At 47.2% G+C, this 19569-nt stretch overlaps 1 pseudogene; it reads left to right on the top strand.

The window, feature by feature from the left end:
• Nucleotides 1-17489: 17489 nt before the first annotated feature.
• Nucleotides 17490-18868, top strand: LOC123403245 (annotated as a pseudogene).
• Nucleotides 18869-19569: the final 701 nt, after the last annotated feature.

The raw sequence follows: 19569 nt of genomic DNA, 5'->3' as shown, positions 1-19569 counted from the left end.
GGTGGAACCAGCAAGTTGATCATACATATCATTAATCCGAGGGAGAGGATATTTGTTTTGAATAGTGGCCTGGTTGATAGGACGATAGTCTTGAACCAATCGATTTGTCCCATCCTTCTTCTTAACAAAGAGAGAAGGTGCTCCCCAAGCAGAGGAACTCGGACGAATGAAGCCCCGACGAAGTGAGTTGTCAATTTCTTGCTTAAGTTCGAGAAGTTCATGTGGTGGCATTTTATAAGGACGCTTGGCGATAGGAGTGGTACCGGGTACCAAGTCAATGACAAACTCGACAGCTCGAGCAAGGGGGAATCCCCAGAAGTTCTTCTGGAAAGACATCTTGGAAATTCTCGAACCACTGGAATGTTTTCAATCCCTTCAAGAGGCGACACATTTAATGCAATCAAAGCATATAGCCGTGCCTCAGCATCTCGGACGAGATGAGCATGGTAGCTTATTAATTCATCTGAAGGGTGTAGGAGGTGGACGGTCTTGGTGGCGCAAACGATCGATGCCGTATGAGCTTTCAACCAGTCCATCCCCAGTATGAGATCAATGTTGGAAGAACTCAATAACATGGGAGCGACAAGGAATTCCAATCCTTCAATTTCAATGGGGACATTGGGGCAGACCATGGAGGGTCGGCATTGGCCCGAGGGGGTGTTTACCACTATTGGGACGTCCATCTCTTCGTACTTAATGCCATGCATGAATGCAAAATTTTCTGACATGAAGGAATGCGGTGCTCCTGTATCAAACAAAATAGAAGCAGGTACTCAGTTAACGAGAAGTGTACCCATCACGGTAGCAGGCTAGTCTTGAGCTTGACCCAAATCAATGTTATTGGCCTCACCACGAACATAAGCAGGCTTGGTATTGTTGTTGCGGTTCTGATTTTTGCCACTGCCAGTTGAGGGAAGTGCCAGCTGATTCGGGTTTTGCCTGCAGTCTCTAGGACGGTGACCTGCATGGCCACACTTGAAGAACAACCCGTCCTCATGACAGGAAGGAGGAACTCGAGGCGGTGGAGCTGGAAACCTCGGCTGCCTAGGTGGTGGAGGAGGCACGCGAGGTGCAGTATAGGACGGACTCGGAGCAGGAGCAGGCGCATGGTACATGTTGTTGGGAATCCAGATCTTCCGCTTCTGTGCAGATGAGCCCGAAGATGAGCTCATGTCACGGTTGCGCTTGCTGCCATCCTTGTAATCCTGCAGACCAGTCTCAACCTGAATAGCCTTGTCCACCAGGGTGGCGAAATCAGCATAGTCATGAACCAGGAGTGTCAGCTTGATATCAGGGTGAAGGCCCTCATGGAATTTCTCCTATCTGCGTGCATCAGTTGCAATGTCTTCTTCAGCATAGCGAGATAAGTCTAGAAACTCCCGTTGATAAGCATCCACAGCCTTGTTGCCCTCGACAACGTTGCGGAACTCACGCTTCTTCGGTCCATGATTCCCTGAGGAATGTAGCAAGCACGGAAAGCAGCCTTGAACTCCGTCCAAGTGATGACAGTTCCAACGGGATGAGAGCGCCTGTGACTGTCCCACCATTGAGCAACGGGACCCTTCAGGAAGTAGGCGGCAAAGTTGACATAGCTTGCCAGGGGCACATTGGCAGACTCCAGCTCATAAGCAATGTCACGAAGCCGGTCATCAGCATCAAGAGACTGAGTTGAGCTGCGGTAGATCGCAGGGTTGAGGCGACAGAAGTCTTGCAATGTCACGCCTTCCTGTTGGTTCATGTTTGGCCTTTGAAACTGATCCATGAGCCCTTGCATAAACTGGCGGTTCAGTTCAAACTGTTGGATCATCCCCGCCATATACTCAGGAGGCGGGGGTGGTGCATCGTTGGCGGGGCCATGCGGGCGGCCAGCTGGTCTAACCATCCTGCTAAATATTTAACATGGGTAGTTTAGCTTAAAGTAATTGCAAAGGCATCGCACGCATTCATGAAGTAATCAAGCATGACGAAAGGGAAATGCGATAGATACTTCATAGTGGTTGAGTTCGACATACACACCCATACATAAGTTCGATTATAGACCATCGATTACAAATTCGAAATTTGGCGATAACCTCGACGCATTAGACGATAACCTGGACTCACTAGGTGGCAGGCACGCACGTGGTGGAAGAGTACCACAATGAGACATAGATAAGGCTACATCAACGTCGGAGAGGACAACAAATCCTGATAGGTGGCAGTGATAGAAGGTAGGAACACGACCCTGCGTTCCGTGGTGACTCTTGTGAGGGTACCACATCCACTTGAGGAGTTGAGGTCCAAGTGTAGGGGTACTACCCCCAACATCAGTCCACTCAAGTGATGAGGACATGACTACCTTTGATATTATCACAATCACTGCATATGCGTATTTATTTGAGGAGATTTCTAATAAAACTCATGCAATAATTTATTTATGTTATCCGGAACAAAAATACTTCACCTGTTTTTATTTTATGCCTAAATGCACAATGGTCGAACAGTTGTATGAATCACATGCGATGACAAGGGAAGAGGAAATGGTTGGATGCTATTCAAGAGGTCCTATCATGTCAAAGGAAATAATCAGTTGCTGTTCAAGAAGTTCTCTCACGTCACTTTTAGCCAAAGAAAAAATAGAGTCCAAGTCTTTCACGTTCTAGACTCAGATTCGGACTGCACACACATACGTGTATCAAAGCGCCTTTAACTTTTTCATCCGGACTCCGAATTGCGTGATTCTTTTTAGGATGCAAAGTAGATTTTACTGGCTTTCAGGCCCAATTGGAATCGCCTTCAAATTCATCCGGAGCGTGGAGATCTCGACCAAACAAAATGACATTGCACCAGAATCCGAGTCAAACAACAAGTCCAAAAGTGTTGCACCACCTCCACTTGGGCCCATAGGCCTTGTACGACCTAGGTTTAGTTTTAGGCTGCCTAGGAATGTCCTCCCACCTCCTTGGCCGCGACCCCTTGCTCCTATATAAGTAGATCAACTTAGTAGCTTTTTGCTTGAGATTTGTTTAGTTAAAAGTTAGCCATTGCAACTTCGTGTATTTCGTTTGTGTCCAATGACCAGACTAAGACCGCTTTCGGATCCCCGCCCTTATCAATACTTCATATATATTCGCAATATTCATATTGCAATATCATATTCTTGCTTGTTCTTCGATTGCTTGCAGGAATAGACCTTCGTGGTCAGGTTGATCGTGCTCCGGCGTGGTCAATAACCTCTTGGAGATTGGTTTAGCGATTGCTAAAGCGCGACGTTGTGCATGTTTGTAGTCGGATCGTCAAAGTCATCTCCACCAAATCAATAGTTGTCATCTCACCGAAAGATCGGGACACCCTTGCCAGCCACGAGTGTTCTATCAAGTGGTATCAGTTTTCAGGTTGCTCGGTGAGAATTTCCCATTATCCCTAGATTAGATTTATTTTTTCTTACCTATTACCTCAGAAAAAACCAGAAAAAATAGTTAGATGTAGTCATCCTTTGTCCAAGCCAGTTCGAGCCTTTGTAATTTCCTTTTTAGTGCTTGCATAGTTAAATTATTGGTTGCATTGTCGTGTCAAGTTGCTGGTCTTAGCGTCTAGTCTTTTAGAGTTTTGAGTTCTGTTCACAAGTTGTCACGCCGTCGCCGCACCATCCTCATTGCTGCTGCCATATACCACCATCACGCCGCCGTCATCCCTTCCGTTGTTGCCCACCACCATCTATGAATATTCACCACGTGCTTTAATTGTTCATTGTTATTATCATACTTGAGGTCATTCGCATCTCAGCTTGATCCAATCTGCATCTTAATTGGTTGTTCGAGAGAAGAGAAAAAAAAAGTGAGAGAAAAATAGAGAGAAAAAAAGAAAAAAAGTGAGAGAAAAAAGAAGAGAAAAAATACAAATTTCGGATCTATCTAGAGTCAATCCCGTATGCGAATTCGCATTGAAAACTCTTTTGTGCACTGTTCAGTAAAACACGTGTATCTTCCTCATACGATGTCCATTTTGGCTCCACGAGAACTCAAATTTGAGCTATCGACGAGCCGCATCTAAATAGTTGATCAAGCTAGTTCATTATTGTTACCTACAAATCGACTTCTAAATAGGACTTTTTGCCCTTCGAACGTCAGGAACACAGTTTGTCAATATTTTTCAGGTCCATTCCCGAGTTTTTTGAGTCCTCATACGATCTCGAAATTGAGCGATTCTTTTTGCATTCAAAATCTTGAGTTAGTAGCATTCTGGAGAAAAAAATATCAGAAATTTCACATAATATTTTCAAGAGGGAAGTTCTAGAGATAGTTTTGGTTTATCCTGCTTGGGTCATTTATCATCACTATCTTTACTGCCATTGTGATCTTCACTTATATCTTCCTGTCGAGAGCTACTTCATATCATCCATTGCTGCTATTTGTGCTTTGACGCGACTCCATTAGTGTTCTAGGCTCGAGTCTCTAGTACGGTCTAGCCTAGGACCAGCACAGTACCGTCGTTGAGCATTTATTCAGTATTGCATATCTGAATTGATTATTGGTAATCTTTTGCTACCATACATTAAGCCTTCCTTGCTCCACATATTTCTACACCGTGTATACATATGTTTACACGATAATCGCTTTACTCAATCTTCGGAGATATTGACACCGTCGGTTGCCGGTCACCGCCTGCTGCATGGTAAGAATTTGTAAGACATTGATATTTGCTTTACTGTGAGCGTTTTACCACCACATCCTCGTAGTTCATAGGAACAATATTCTTGGATTTTTTGTTTCTTGTTTCTACTAGTCATGACAGGATTCAGAGTTGTTAGTTCATGGGCTTCTTCGATCGTGGGAGACGTTCCACCACAACAACTGTTACGAGAGGCGCAGGGAGATACAAATGCACATCATGAGGTTAACGTTTCTATACCACCATTTAATGGCCGTTTTAGACCCGCTTTATACATTGAAAGGGAATTTGAAATAAATGATATATTTGCTTCCCATAATTTTGCTGAACATAAGAAAGTTAAGGTCGTGGTTGGTTCTTTCACCGGTTATGCTTCAGTTCGGTGGAGCGAATATTGTCGGTTACACCCTGATTATAGACCTACTACTTGGTATGATTTGAAACTTGCCATGAGACACACATTCGTTCCTACTTATTACACTTGTGGTATGATTAAAAAGCTACAACATTTAAAACAAGGTAGTGACACCATAACAAAATATTATGATGATTTACAAACAACCTTGTTGCATTCCTCATTAGAAGAAAGTGAAGAAGATTTTATGGATAGATTTTGGGGAGGGTTAAACCATGATATTCAGGAGATACTAATTCATGAAAAGTGTTATCCTATGGATCGTTTGTTTCGTCTTGCTTGCAAATTTGAACAGGAAATAAAAGGATGTATTGCCTACAAGGAGAACGAGCGCAAGGTGCTTATTCCAAGAGTTGATATGGTTGTTCCTTCAACTACTGGGCGTACGATGACAACCACATCAATTGTTGTGAGGGATACATCACCTTCACCATGTGACATGTTACCATCGAGAGTGCCTACATCATCAGAGTTGATCATAAGAGGTAATGAAAAAGGTACCTATCTTCCACCTCCACACGAGTATGATGAATGCCTTGTCAATTGCAATGTACCCTGTGATGAGCCACCTATTACTTTGAACACACCGCCTATTTTAGAGAACTACGTTGATGATTTGACTTTGTCGTGTGCTCAAACAACTACAATATCAACAACTTTGAGTGCACCCATTGAATTAACTATTGTTGAGAAAGAACCATGTGAAAAAGGAAATAAATCAAATTTGGATCAAATATGTTTGAAAATAATTGTGCCAATGCTTAATCATTTTGATATGACCTCCAATCTTAGTGTTGATTCTATGTCAAATGACATGTTGCATGATTGCTTAGTTCAGCCTGTTGTAGCATGCACATTTGAAACGATTCAATTTTCTTCACCAATGTTGGGATGGTATAGTGATGAGCATTGTCAACCTTTTCATATAAATAAGAGCTTCACTTATATGTGCAAACTGAGTTGCAATATTTTCATGCTTTCTACTTCTTGTGATAATATTTTGACTTTATATTTCATAACATATGAAAGTTACTCATGTATACCTGTGTCATATGTGCAAAAACCAAGGGAAGTAAAAATGGATGACATATACATATACAACATGTACACCTTGTCTCTTTTGTTAGCCAAATTTCAGATTAAGCAGCGCCGAGGACGACTTTATTTTCAAAAAGGGAAGGAGGATGAGGACATGATTACCTTTGATATTATCACAATCATTGCATATGCGTATTAATTTGAGGTGATTTCTGATAAAACCCATGCAATAATTTATTTATGTTATCCGGAACAAAAATACTTCACCTGTTTTTATTTTATGCCTAAATGCAGAATGACCGAACACTTGTATGAATCACGTGTGATGACAAGGGAAGAGGAAATGGTTGGATGCTATTCAAGAGGTCCTCTCATATCAAAGGAAATAATTAGTTGATGTTCAAGAAGTTCTCTCACGTCACTTTTAGCCCAAGAGAAGATAGAGTCCAAGTCTTTCACGTTCTGGACTCAGATTCGGACTGCACACACATACCTGTACCAAAACACCTTCAACTTTTTCATCCGGACTTCGGATTGCGAAATTCTTTTGGGGCTGCAAAGAGATTTTACTGGCTTTCAGGCCCAATTGGAATCACCTTCAAATTCGTCCGGAGCGTGGAGATCTTGACCAAACAAAATGACGTTGCACCAGAATCCGAGTCAAACAACAAGTCCAAAGGTGTTGCACCACCTCCACTTGGGCCCATAGGCCTTGTACGACCTAGGGTTAGTTTTAGGCTGCCTTGGGATGTCCTCCCACCTCTTTGGCCGCCACCCCTTTCTCCTATATAAGTAGATCAACTTAGTAGCTTTTTTGCTCGGGATTTGTTTAGTTAAAAGTTAGCCATTGCAACTTCGTGTATTTCGTTTGTGTCCAACGACCAGACTAAGACCGCTTTCGGATCCCACCCTTATCAATACTTCATATATATTCGCAATATTCATATTGCAATATCGTATTCTTGCTTTTTCTTTGATTGCTTGCAGGAATAGACCTTCGTGGTCAGGTTGATCGTGCTCCGGCATGGTCAATAACCTCTTGGAGATTAGTTTAGCGATTGCTAAGGCGCGACGTTGTGCATGTTTGTAGTCGTATCGTCAAAGTCATCTCCCCCAAATCAATAGTTATCATCTCACTGAAAGATCGGGACACCCTCACCTCTATCAAGTGATATATCATCAAGACCTGATGGTAGCTTTGTCCTGCTCGGCTCGCGGATGTGCACATGGAGAACCCTCGGGTGGTGTGCTGGCTCCAGCTCTGTCAACGCTCGTAAAGACAAGCACACGTAGCGTACAGCTCCACAGTCAGAGCTCGAAAAGCACGATCCAGTGCCTCAGTGTACTGCACCAGAACCCGTGCATCGTAGCGACGCATCACATAGGGGGCGCAAACATCGACGTAGGACAGGTTGTCACGCTCCCAAACGCTAGTAGTGTAGGCAGTGAGATAAGAGCCAGTCTCATCCCCAGCAGGAACATGCGGGGTGTATCTGAAAGCACTCTCCTGCAGGTGAGGGTATGCTCCACGAAGACGGGTGATCGCGATGTAGGCCGCATCATGAAATGCTATCTCGATCGACAATCCAATACCGCAGAAGACGTGACGCTCGAGGGTGGAGTCGCCCATCTGGTCGAAGATGCGAACCTCAGCGTGGTACTGGTACCGGTTGTACTTGCGGAAGTCCTTTTACACAGTGTACTCGGGGTACCAGCGATATCCCAGCCTGGTCAGGAGGTCGACCAAAATGGCCGGGAACCCAGTCGTCTCAGTGGCCTGTGTCAGGCGCACGTGCTGTCTTGCGGGACACATGTGAAAAGAAGATTGACGGATGTCAAATGACAGTGTGTGTAATATATATTCAGAAGAACAGAGTAGATAGTCCAGCGCTCCAGGTCGATGTGATTACGAGAACCTAACGTTAGAGTTAGTAAAATCTTTAACCCGAAAGATAAGAGAGAGTAGAGCCCAGAGTATAGGAAAGGAGTAAAAGATACTAATACCACCCAATTGAGATGTGGGCCCGTAAGCCACAACATCAGTGTTAGTAAAGTTTTTCGAACACTAGACTCAACTTCGGCCAAGGAGTTGGAAAGGGGGCTACCTACATGCAGTTGGCTCTGATACCAACTTGTGACACCCTCGATTTAATCGTATGCTAATCATACACGCAAATGCGTACGATCAAACTCAAGGACTCACGGGAAGATACCACAACACAACTCTAGACACAAATAAAACATACAAGCTTCATATTACAAGCCAGGGGCCTCGAGGGCTAGAATACGGAAGCTCAATAAACACACGAGTCAGCGGAAGCAACAATATCTAAGTACATACATTAAACATGGGGTGCCTTAGAGAAGGCTAGCACAAAAGATATAACGATCGAACGAGGCGAGGCCTCCCGCCTGGGAACCTCCTAACTACTCCTGGTCTTCAGCAGCCTCCACGTAGTAGTAGGCACCGTCGGGGTAGCAGTCGTCGTCTGTGGGATACTCCATCTTCTGGGCTCCATCATCTGGTCGCAACGACGGATCAAGGGGGCAAAGGGGGAGCAAAGCAGCGATGAGTACTCATCCAAAGTACTCGCAAGACTTACATCAGAACTATGCTAATTATGCATCAATATCAAAGAAAGGGGGGGTATATGTGGAATGACTGCAGCAATGCGAGAAAAGGGAGAGAAGGCCTAGTCCTATCGAATACTAGCATCTTCAGGGTCTTGCAGCAATAGACAAGGTAACACATTTAATAGTCATATTGTTGCAGCAATATTAATATGAGGTCACGCCTATAGATCCTCCCTCGACTCCGTACGAGGAAGCAATCCCGGGGCAACTATTCCATTTAAGTAACAATTGTAGTTGTATAAGATCAGGGCACAACTCTAAGTCGTCGTGTAACCGTGCACACGACTATCCGAATAGTTAATTTTCATCCCTGCACGGGTGCACCAAGTTTCCCGTCACGCTCGATAACACTCTAGCCGGACACACTTTTCTGGGTCATGCCCAGCCTCGGAATATCGACACGTCGCAGCCCCACCTAAGCTCAACAGAGAGGCGAGCCCCGTCGGTCTAATTCCTAAGCACAAAGGGGTCGTGGGCCCACTTGCCCTCCACGCTCCTGCACGATGCGAGGGCGGCCGATGTCAGTCCTAGCACCCCTTAATACAAGAGCGATGCATCTTGGGACCACTCGGGCGCGCGCCGCTACATCACTGACGTCTAAAGAGCTTCGGCTGATACCGCGACGTCGAGTACCCATAATTCTTCCGGCGTAGACGGTTAGTGCGAAAAGGTCTCCGACCAACCCAGATCGAATACCCAAATCCATTATCATTTTAATTATGTCATCGACCCAAACACGCGGGAATCCACCCTCCTAATATCTATTCATCAAAGATCCTAGTAACATGGTCAAGTAACTGTGTGGTAGAAACATCAGGGGGAATCCGAGGTATCACCCTCGATGGATTCTGAACGATGTATCCGTCAAGGTGGACCTAGAGGAATCACCCTCGAGGGTCCCACAGTTAAGGGGTTGCACGACAGAGGCATCATCGGGAATGGTGAAAAAGGAATCACCCTCGATAACCACGACCGACTAGTTGTACTAAAGAGATATCATCAGGAGTACTTCACGAGGTGTCACCCCCGGTACCCGATAGTATCTATGTAGCATCGCACAACTAAGGGGGGTTTAAGTGACGTGCCGGGTTGTAACGACCAAGATGCGGTCCTTTCCGATCTGGGGATCGAGGCCCCGAATAGGAAAGAAGCGCATCTAAGCGTTTCACAAACAGGTAACACAACACAAATAATAATAAAGGTAGACAATTCGGGATTCAATTGTCTTCTCATAAATATCTCAGAGTACATAACACATACAATCAAGGTAGTTCCGCTACAGACTACAAAACATAGAAATGCTATGCTACCCTGCCTGCAGGCCCACGATCACGACCACGCCTCAATCTTCTGGGTAGTTCACGTAAAGGCGGTCTGTCTCCTCGTCGTACTGCCACGCCAACTGAGTGCCGTCGGAATCATCTGTCTCTGGGATACCTGTACCTCTTGGGATTTTTGAGGAATCCGTTAGCCACAGGGACTCAGCAATCTAAGACCTTGGTGCCAGAACTAGTCAAGTTATTAGGTAGGGTAAGGTGAAGTGTTTAAGGTTGCAACATCCTAAGCTTGATTTAGTGGCTAACCTACGTAAAGCTTTTATGAAGGTGGGCTATTCTAGCGGACGTGATTACTTGATCACTAAGTGATCCTGAACACCTACCTACGACATTCATAACCCCACTGTGTTCCCGATCGAAGAGAGATCTTCGAGGGGACAGTCACGGTTACGCACACAGTTGGCAATTTTATTAGCTTATGTTTGAGTTATCTAATACCGGATGTTAACAAAATATTCCAAGTTGCCACATAACCGCGGGCACGGCTTTCCAAAAGATTAAACCCTGCAGGGGTGCTCCAACTAGTCCATCACAAACGTACACAGGCCGCAAAGTAATCCTCTCTCACGAATCTCGTGATCTCCTCGAATTCCTTAGAGGAAAACCTCAACTCTGGGGAAAACCAAAGCTTCACTAGGATTCCTATACGCAAGATATACCGCTAAGGTAAGGCAAGGCTAGCAGGACCTCCCGACGTGTCGGCGACCCCGATAAGAGCCGCGTATCTCAGTCTCAGGACACGATGGATGGAAAAGCCTACAGGAGCCAAACCTCAAGTTTCCCTGTGGTGGCCCCCGCAGTCTGTCCATGTTGGACCAACACTCATGAGGAGCACTGGCCTGGGTTGTTGATTAAAATCCTCGGGGTAGCTATTCCCTATGCAGTTTATTATTAAGTGGTTAGCAAATTAACACCAATGTTGGGTCCTATCGGACAATCCTTAGCACTACGCGATTTATCGAGGGGGTCCCCATAACAACCCCGAACGTGTTAGGAGCGATCAATATGGAATCAAACACCGGTAGCCGGTAACTAAGGCGGCAATAACGAAACAAAGCACCCGACAAAAGGCTAGGCCTTCCGTTATTTACCAAGTATATAGGTGCGTTAATTAAATAACAGAATTTAAGATAATGATATCAAGCTCATGTTGTCACATGAGTCAAAGCACCTGCATCTAGCAACGCTAACATTAGTAGCTGAGCAAAGCCTACTTAGCCATATAAGTTTTGCTAGGAAGGGATCAGTGTTTGGGTTCATGGTATATCAAGAGGCAATTTAATTCAGTGGTAGGCAGCGAGCAATATGACATGGAAACGCAAACTAGCATAACAAGTCTAGAGATGGAATCAAGGTCATATCATCTTGCCTGTGATATCCTCAGCTTGGAATGGTTCCTGTTCGTCCTGCACGTACTCTGCCGAATCCACGTACTCGTTCTCCGATCCCGGTGCTACCCAACATAAGAATAACATCCAATGAACAACAGCACCACAAGATGCATGAGATGAAAAATGAGCATGCATCACTATTTCTATCACTAGCACAAGCAAGAGAAGCTACTACAAGTTTATGGACAGAACTGTACACTAAGATATTTTGACATGCATGAGAATGACATGATCAGATGCGTCTCATGAAAACGATGCAAAACCATATAAAGAACATTACGATCGGAGCTACGGATCAACAGGAATCAACGAAACAAGGTATGAAGCCCTACGTGTCAAAAACAACACCACACACTCCAATGGCACAAATCTGGTATTCCCAGGTTGCCAAGACATATAACAACCCAACATGAATGGATTGGATCAAGGAAGAACACCACAACATCAACTAAGCACCCACAATCATCAAAATAACAAAACTACATAATCTGCCATAATCTGCATCTTAGCACTTTGTGAGCTACATGCAACATAGCTACAACCCTCCAAATATGACAAATAATATATGTGGCTGTATCCAATCAAGAATACTACAAGCACAAGCAAGAATCACACCAAAAGGAATTAAACACGGGAAGATACAAGGATGCAAACTTTCCCAAAACCATCAGATCTCACGGACTAAGTGAAAATTCCTGCACCTGACTTTCTGCCTTTGTTCTGAAGCTTTTTGATAGCAACCAAAACACAATCTACAGGATTCCAAATGGGATGAAATTTGACAGGGAGCTTCACAAACATATCAGGTCCAAATTCCTAGCACTGAACCAATCCTAGATCACAACACAATGACCAGCACAACCTCATCTACAGGAGAAGAAAATGTTTCCAGATTCCCAGACTTGGTGAAATTCCAGATTTCACTAAGCTGGAATTTCAGCCACATGTCTACTTTGGATGGGCACCACTTGCACACATGGATTCCAAATCATGAATTGAAACCCACATGTGGTAGAGGGGGTCACCCTCTACTACCACAACCAAGAATCAAATACAAGAGCACATCAACATGCATGGAACCAAGCTCTAAACTTAGAAGAAAATGCAAATATGACTTTCCAGAAAAATGCTCCAATGGAAAATCTAAGTTCACCAATGGATTCCTTGGGAAATTCTACCACAAAATCATATATAATATGTGGGCACTTACTTGGAACAAGTGACCACAAATTAAGGAAGAGGAAACTACTCCAAATCATGACTAGTAAATAGTGCATCATTTCATGTAGTTCCTCTATATCAACTACTACATGGTTGAGCTCATGTGCACAATGACAAAGTGACATGGGGGTTTGAACCCCATGTTTGTGTCATGCACATCAACTTCACAACCCCTTCTACTAAGCTTCCCAACATACAAATCATCATGCCCTCTCACATATGGACATGTGAAGGTGCACAAGTGTTGCAAGGTGGGGATGTTTTCACCACATGCATATCATCAACTCATATGCATATCATCTAGTTAGAACCCACACCACCTACACATGCTAGCAACACAAAGAATGCTAACACATGCATATGGCAATCACACACACAAGCATGCCTACACTAGCAACACCTCATGTGTTTGCAACACTCACACACACATGCACATATCTTGCCACCTATCTAGACACACAAGCACAAGATCAAGCACACCTACACTTGCAAAAACTACAATGGAGGCACCACACACACACATGCACATATATTTCACAAGAACACATACACACATTACCTCACATGGCCATACCATAGGAGCAAAGGAAAACAATAAAATGCCCTCTGCCATCTAAGTATAATGCACAAATATCAGGCAAGCAAAAGAGCAAAAAAGGAAGAAAATAAATACCAGGAAAAAGGAAAAGTAAAGGGCACCTCGGGGGTCGAACCCCTATGCCTCTGGTGTGCAACTCTGCAGCGCACCACTGGGCTGACAGGCCCTTGCTCAACAACTAAGGGCAAGGGAGCAGGGTATGCTCTCTGCTGGCTACTGTGCAGGTAACAAAAATCAGGAACACAAAAATAGCACCGAGGGGGGATCGAACCCGCGCCCTCACCATAGGCACACCACACCACATACCACTGGGCTACTACTCGATTACTGACAGAGAAGGGGTCGCATTCAAGGTATTCTAGCAACGCTACTCTGCCCTGCCTACAGAGTAGCACTAGCGTCAGGGAGAACGCCGGGGTGTTTCGCCGGGGTTGCTGCTGTTGTGCCACGGAGGCCTTCCTACGTGCTGCTGCTGCGCCTGCTAAGCCTCCCCTACACAGATCTACAACGATCTACTGTTACTAGCATCTACCTGCACCACCGCAACCTACTACACCCCTGCCTCTACTAACTGACAGAGAAGGCACACGATCAACTCGCCGGATCCAGGCCGATCTAGGGGATAGAAGAGGGGGGAGGTGCAACCTCACCTTGAGGAAGGAGGGAGAGCCCGATCGGTGGAGAGGAAGAAGCACCGGTGGTGTAGAAGAACGACGACGAGGAAGATCTGCTGCTGCTGAAGTAGAGGAAGGAGGGCACCGTGGCCGCGGCGAAGACATGGCCGGGGCCGTCGGTGCAGTCGTTCCCCGGGGCTCCTAGCGCCGGGAATGGAGCGCGGGCACCTTCCCCGAGCTCCCGGACATGATCGCCGATGACGCTCGACGGAGATGGCGGGGGTAGACGCGGCGGGGCTGCTCTCACCTCTGTGCTAACCCTACAGAGACCTTACCTGACAGAGGAGAGGGGGAGAGAGATGGGGAAAGGAAGGTGGCGGCGGCGGCCGAGGGGGAAAGAGAAACCCTAGGCCGAGGGGGCACGGACGCCAACAATATATGGGGGCACCTCGACGTTTGTGCACGGCGTCAACTCTCTCTCTGCCTCCTACTGACGGAAAGAACAGAGGGGGCGGACGGTGTCAGGAAGAAGGGGGGAGGCGCCGTGGGACTGGACTCCTGGCGCGAGGGAGGGGTACTGGGCCGCCAGGGGGGAGGAGGGCCATCCTGAGCGCCACATAAGAGAGAAGAAAACCCTAGGGTTTTCCTTTTAAGAGAAAAAAAACAGAGATCAAAGAAATGCACAGGGAAAACTACTGGGGATAAAAATACAACAAAAATGCCCCTGTGTTTGGAAAAAGCTAAACTATTTGAATAAAATGCAAAAGAATATTAGGGGCAAAAGAACATTTACAAAACAACAATATGTGGGCAGTTTTGTAATTATTTTGCACCTTTTAAAACCCCTTTTAAAACAACAACTTCACATCTTCATATCCACCACAACACATTTTAAAACATGGGCATTTTTAAAAGAGGGAAGGGAGAAGAGAATCTTGACATAGGAGAAATAGAGAGGAGGGCTGGAGATGGTTTGAAACCTATGCAAATACTTTCACAAGCATCACCCCACACAAGCTATACACCACATGCAACATCATCACAAGTCAACACATGAAATCACAAGAACACCATGCAACAACAAGTACACATGGCATGATAAGGAATGCATGCATGCAAAGGAAGAGAAAAAAATAACAAGGTGACATCACATGAAATAATGAGCATGGGCTCTCTCATAGCATGACAAGGTGGACCCACATGAGATAGGTTTCAAATATGGAAGGATTACATCTGGGGCACTACACGGGTCTGGCTCGTCGATCAGCGATCGAGACTTGAAAACAAAGCGGGGCAATTGGACTACGGGGTCAGAGGGGATGACTGCTCCACCTATACTGAACGGTTTAAAGTGGGGTAGTGAAAGTAGCAGTTCATCAAAATTAGGCTATGCATCAGATATAGAAGCTAACTACAACAGTAGAAAAATTCTAATGCAAGCATGAGGAAGAAAGAATAGGCGATATAGGGATCATCAAGGGGGGTTTGCTTGCCTTGTTGCTCTGCGGCAAAGGGCTGGTCGGCAGGGTCGTAGATGTACCCAACAGTAGCGATAGTCTCGGAGTCTACCGGTAAGAAGAGGGGGGAGAAACAATAAATAATAGCAACAGGTGCAACACTAAGCATGACATGGCAATATGCATGCTAGGCATGAGCTAACGCAGTAACATCCTTCATAGACGGGTCAGGAAAATATCAGATGATATTTCCTGCGTCTCTGGCTACTACCGGTCAGACTAAAATCTCTACTATTAAAGGGGAATCTGCGGTCATGATGGTTAGACCTCCTTCGATCTCCCCTCGTGACGCTAACTATCCTTTCCTCCTTCCATCGATTTTTTTCATCCCTCTAAAAACCAATCAATTCAATAAAAAACATTCGGTTCAATAAAAACCCATCTACGTCGTTCGCTATGCTTCTTTCTTCACATGCACGCACGCGGTAAAAAAAACTGAAAAAACAACCATGACCCACTAGCCACGACGCACGTCTCAACTCCCTCTAACCCCCTCCTCTTCTTTCTTCGTTGGACTTGCCTCACATCCTCCAACCCCCTCGATTCCAATCTCATATCTCATGAGAAACTTCATTGAACTGGGCCGCGCGGTGACCTGGGGTGACGGCTCGCCCTCTCACTTTCTCGCCGTTGAGCCCCGCTCCGCATCTGCCCTGCATCCACTGGAGCACGCAGCGGGAAGCTGTCCTCAAGCAAGGACGCTGACGCTGGCGCCCCTGCAGCTGCCGGGTGAGACGAGAAGCCGGGGGCGTCTGAGGCGGAGTCCGGCGGCGACGTGGGTGGGAAGCCGGTTCACGTCGACGGGTCGCTGGCGTTCACGGCCGATGACCTGCTGTGCGCCATGGCAGAGTTCATGAGGAAGAGCACATACATGTACAAGGCGACGCTGGAGACAAGAAGCCTGGGGCGTCTGAGGCGGAGTCCGGTGGAGAGGTGGGTGGGAAGCCGGTTCACGTCGACGGGTCGCTGGTGTTCACAGCCGATGTCCTGCTGTGCGCCATGGCAGAGTTCACGAGGAAGAGCACATACGTGTACAAGGCGACGCTGGAGACGAGAAGCCGGGGGCGTCTGAGGCCGAGTCCGGCGGCGACGTGGGTGGGAAGCCGGTTCACGTCGACGGGTCGCTGGCGTTCACGGCTGATGACCTGTTTTGCGCATGGCAGAGTTCACGAGGAAGAGCACATACGTGTACAAGGCGACGCTGGAGGACGGCAACGGCCGTGAGCGACTACGGGAGAAGATCTCCAAGGGCCAGAAGGAGTTCGGGGCTGCGACGGTGGTGCTCGGTAAGGTCTGCAGGCATTCCAGCCCCTCTTGCTTAGAGCCTACTACCTCGGCCCCAAGGGGGAGAAGCTGTTCGTCTTCGATTACATTCCCAAGAGCAGCCTAGTGGTCGTGAGTGCTTGCTGGAGAAGATCGACTAGCTAGCAACACCCGAACACATGTAACGTACCTCTTCAACTAACGGTGATAAAACCTAGGGGCTATATGTATCACCTGGGTAAGCGGAGTTAGGATTTCTATATTACTTGGACAAGCAATCTTTGGTGAACTCTCACAATATGTGAAATCTATAGGCAACAAAAAGAGAGAGCTAGCAAGCTGGGGGTTTCACTATTTTATCAAGATTTGTTGTGCTAATTTAAGTAGTTCTAAGCTATGATCTAACCTAACCATTAGTATATTATTTATTGATACAGTCCATCTTTTGCTTTTCCATTTTTAGTGAATGGAGTGGATTCTGAAATTGCATATTTCAATTAGTTTTTGGCCGTTCACCTTGAGTAGTAATTCTGTTTATCTATACTATTAAAGGGTAATATGCCGTCGTGATGGTTCAACCATGCCTCTCACTCCGTCGATTCCTTCCCACCTATCGATTCCTTCCCATGTACGATCCCTCCTCCCACCCACGGCTTGCTCCCATCCTCACCCTGAAAAAAGCAAAAAGAAAAAAGACCCACGACCTGGAGCGCACGTCCCACACGCACGTTGGCCTCCTCATCTCCCGTACCCGTCGTTCCCGATCCCATCTGTCGCCCCGCTCCATCGAATTTTTTTCTGACTCTCGCTGATGCACCACGGCCACCTGATCCCGGCGGTGGACATGGCGCTGCAGCTGGCCGCCCATGGCGCGCTCGCCAGCATCGTCGTCACGCCGACCTACGTCGCGCGCCTCTGCCCCGTGGTCGAGTCGTGGAGCTCGTGGAGCTCCCGCTCGACCTCGCTGGGACCGACGATGTCGGCCAGATCCCGTTAGACGAGGAGGCCGCCTACCTCCTCGCCGCGTCGCGCCTCCGAGACCCGCTGGAGCGGCACCTCCGCGCCCACGCGCCGCCCGTGACGTGCATCGTGTCCGACATCTGCCACTCGTGGACGGCGGGCCTCGCCGCCGGCCTCGGCGTCCCGCGGCTTAGTTTCCTCGGCATGTCTGCCTACTGCCTCATGTGCCTGCAGACAGAGCACCATGCGGCGCCCATGCACGCCGCCTACGCCGCCATGGACCCCTACTGGCACCTCATGCCCGAGGAGCCGGTCGAGGTGAATATGCCCACCGCCGCCCCCGGGTTCCTCCGGTTGCCTTCCTACGAGAAGCTGGCGTACGCCGTCGAGCGGGCGTGCGCTGACGTCGACGGTGTCGTCCTCAACACCTTCCTTGAGCTGGAGCCGGGGACAGTGGTTGACTGCATGGAGGTCAGGAACGTCGCGGTGTGGGCCGTCAGTCTGGTGTCACTCTTCCACCGTCACGAGCATGCGGCGGCGCTTGCGGCGAGAGGGAACGCGCCCGCCCTTGACGCCGACGAGTGCATGCAATGGCTCGACGGCAAGGCGCCGTCCTCTGTCGTCTACGTGAGCTTCGGGAGCAACATCGTGCACGCGGACCTGAAGCAGGTGGTGGAGATCGGGCTCGGCCTTGAGGCGTCGGGGCACCCGTTCATTTGTGTGGTATCATCATCACCGAAGAAGGCCGACCAGGACACTGACCAGGAGGTCGACAGGTTCCTCGAGGAGCTGGAGGCCGGGGTCGCCGGCCGCGGGCTGCTGATCAGGGGCTGGTCGCCGCACGTGCTGGTCCTCTCCCATGCATCGGTGGGCGGCATCGTGACGGGCTTTCCGATGGTGACATGGCCGCACCTTGCGCACCAGTTCGTGAACCAGACCTTGGCCGTACACTCGATGGGCACCGGCGTGGGCGTCGGGGTCGAGTGGTCGGAGGAGGAGGGGGTGGAGGTGGCGGTGGTGGAGCGTGGGGTGGTGGAGGAGGCGGTGAGGAGCATCATGGGCGGGGGAGACGAGGCGGTGGAGAGGCGGAGGAGGGCGGCGACGCTCGCGGCGACGGCGAGAGAGGCCGTCCGGGAGGGCGGGTCGGCGTTCATCAACCTGCGTCGTTTGGTGAAGCATTACCAAGCAGTGACGCCGGAGGATGCATCAACATCGTCACCTCAGATATGATGAAGAGTTTATAAGTTTTGCCACCCCTGTTTAAGTTTTTGCACTTGGATTGAATAAAGAGCTTAAGTTTGATTATAATAAACAAACCTATAAGATTATATTTGAGTAGCTTCCTAGATGAATGGATTAATACATACATGAGTCAAAAGCAAACTGATATCAAACACGCAGCAAGTTACTTAAAACCGTAGAGTTTTCTCTATATAAAATTCTACATGCGAAATCATGACACCAATAACATGTGTGATTGAATACTATCTAACTGAATCTTGTACGAAAACCGAAATATGATTTAGAATGAGGCGAGGAATGAATGTGGATTTCTTGCCCTATCGGCTCAATTCTATATACTACTCGAGAAAAAAAAAGCAAACCAAGACAATCAAAGGAAGCATGTATAATTTTACGGAAGTGGTGGAGGACGAGGGGGAACGATAATCTTATATATTTATTATATTATTTATTTCTCTATGAATAAAGCACATATTGCTTCTGTGGTACGTCATTTAAATTGACCTCGAAGTTGGCTTAAATTACCCACTATGCCACCCATAAGTCAAAAAAATGGTTTAGATTTTTTCCTGTCAAAGTCGTTGTACACTATCTTTCTTAAAGCTTGAAACCGTGATTTGTCATTACCATGTGTGAGGCATAGTGGTTGGTGCAACCCTCGTGCATCTAGGAGAGCTAGGTTCGATCTT

This window comes from Hordeum vulgare, chromosome 6H (assembly GCF_904849725.1).
Source record: "Hordeum vulgare subsp. vulgare chromosome 6H, MorexV3_pseudomolecules_assembly, whole genome shotgun sequence".
NCBI lineage: Eukaryota > Viridiplantae > Streptophyta > Magnoliopsida > Poales > Poaceae > Hordeum > Hordeum vulgare.
The sequence above is the reverse complement of the archived record's forward strand: the minus strand, read 5'-3'. Positions and strand labels throughout refer to the sequence as shown.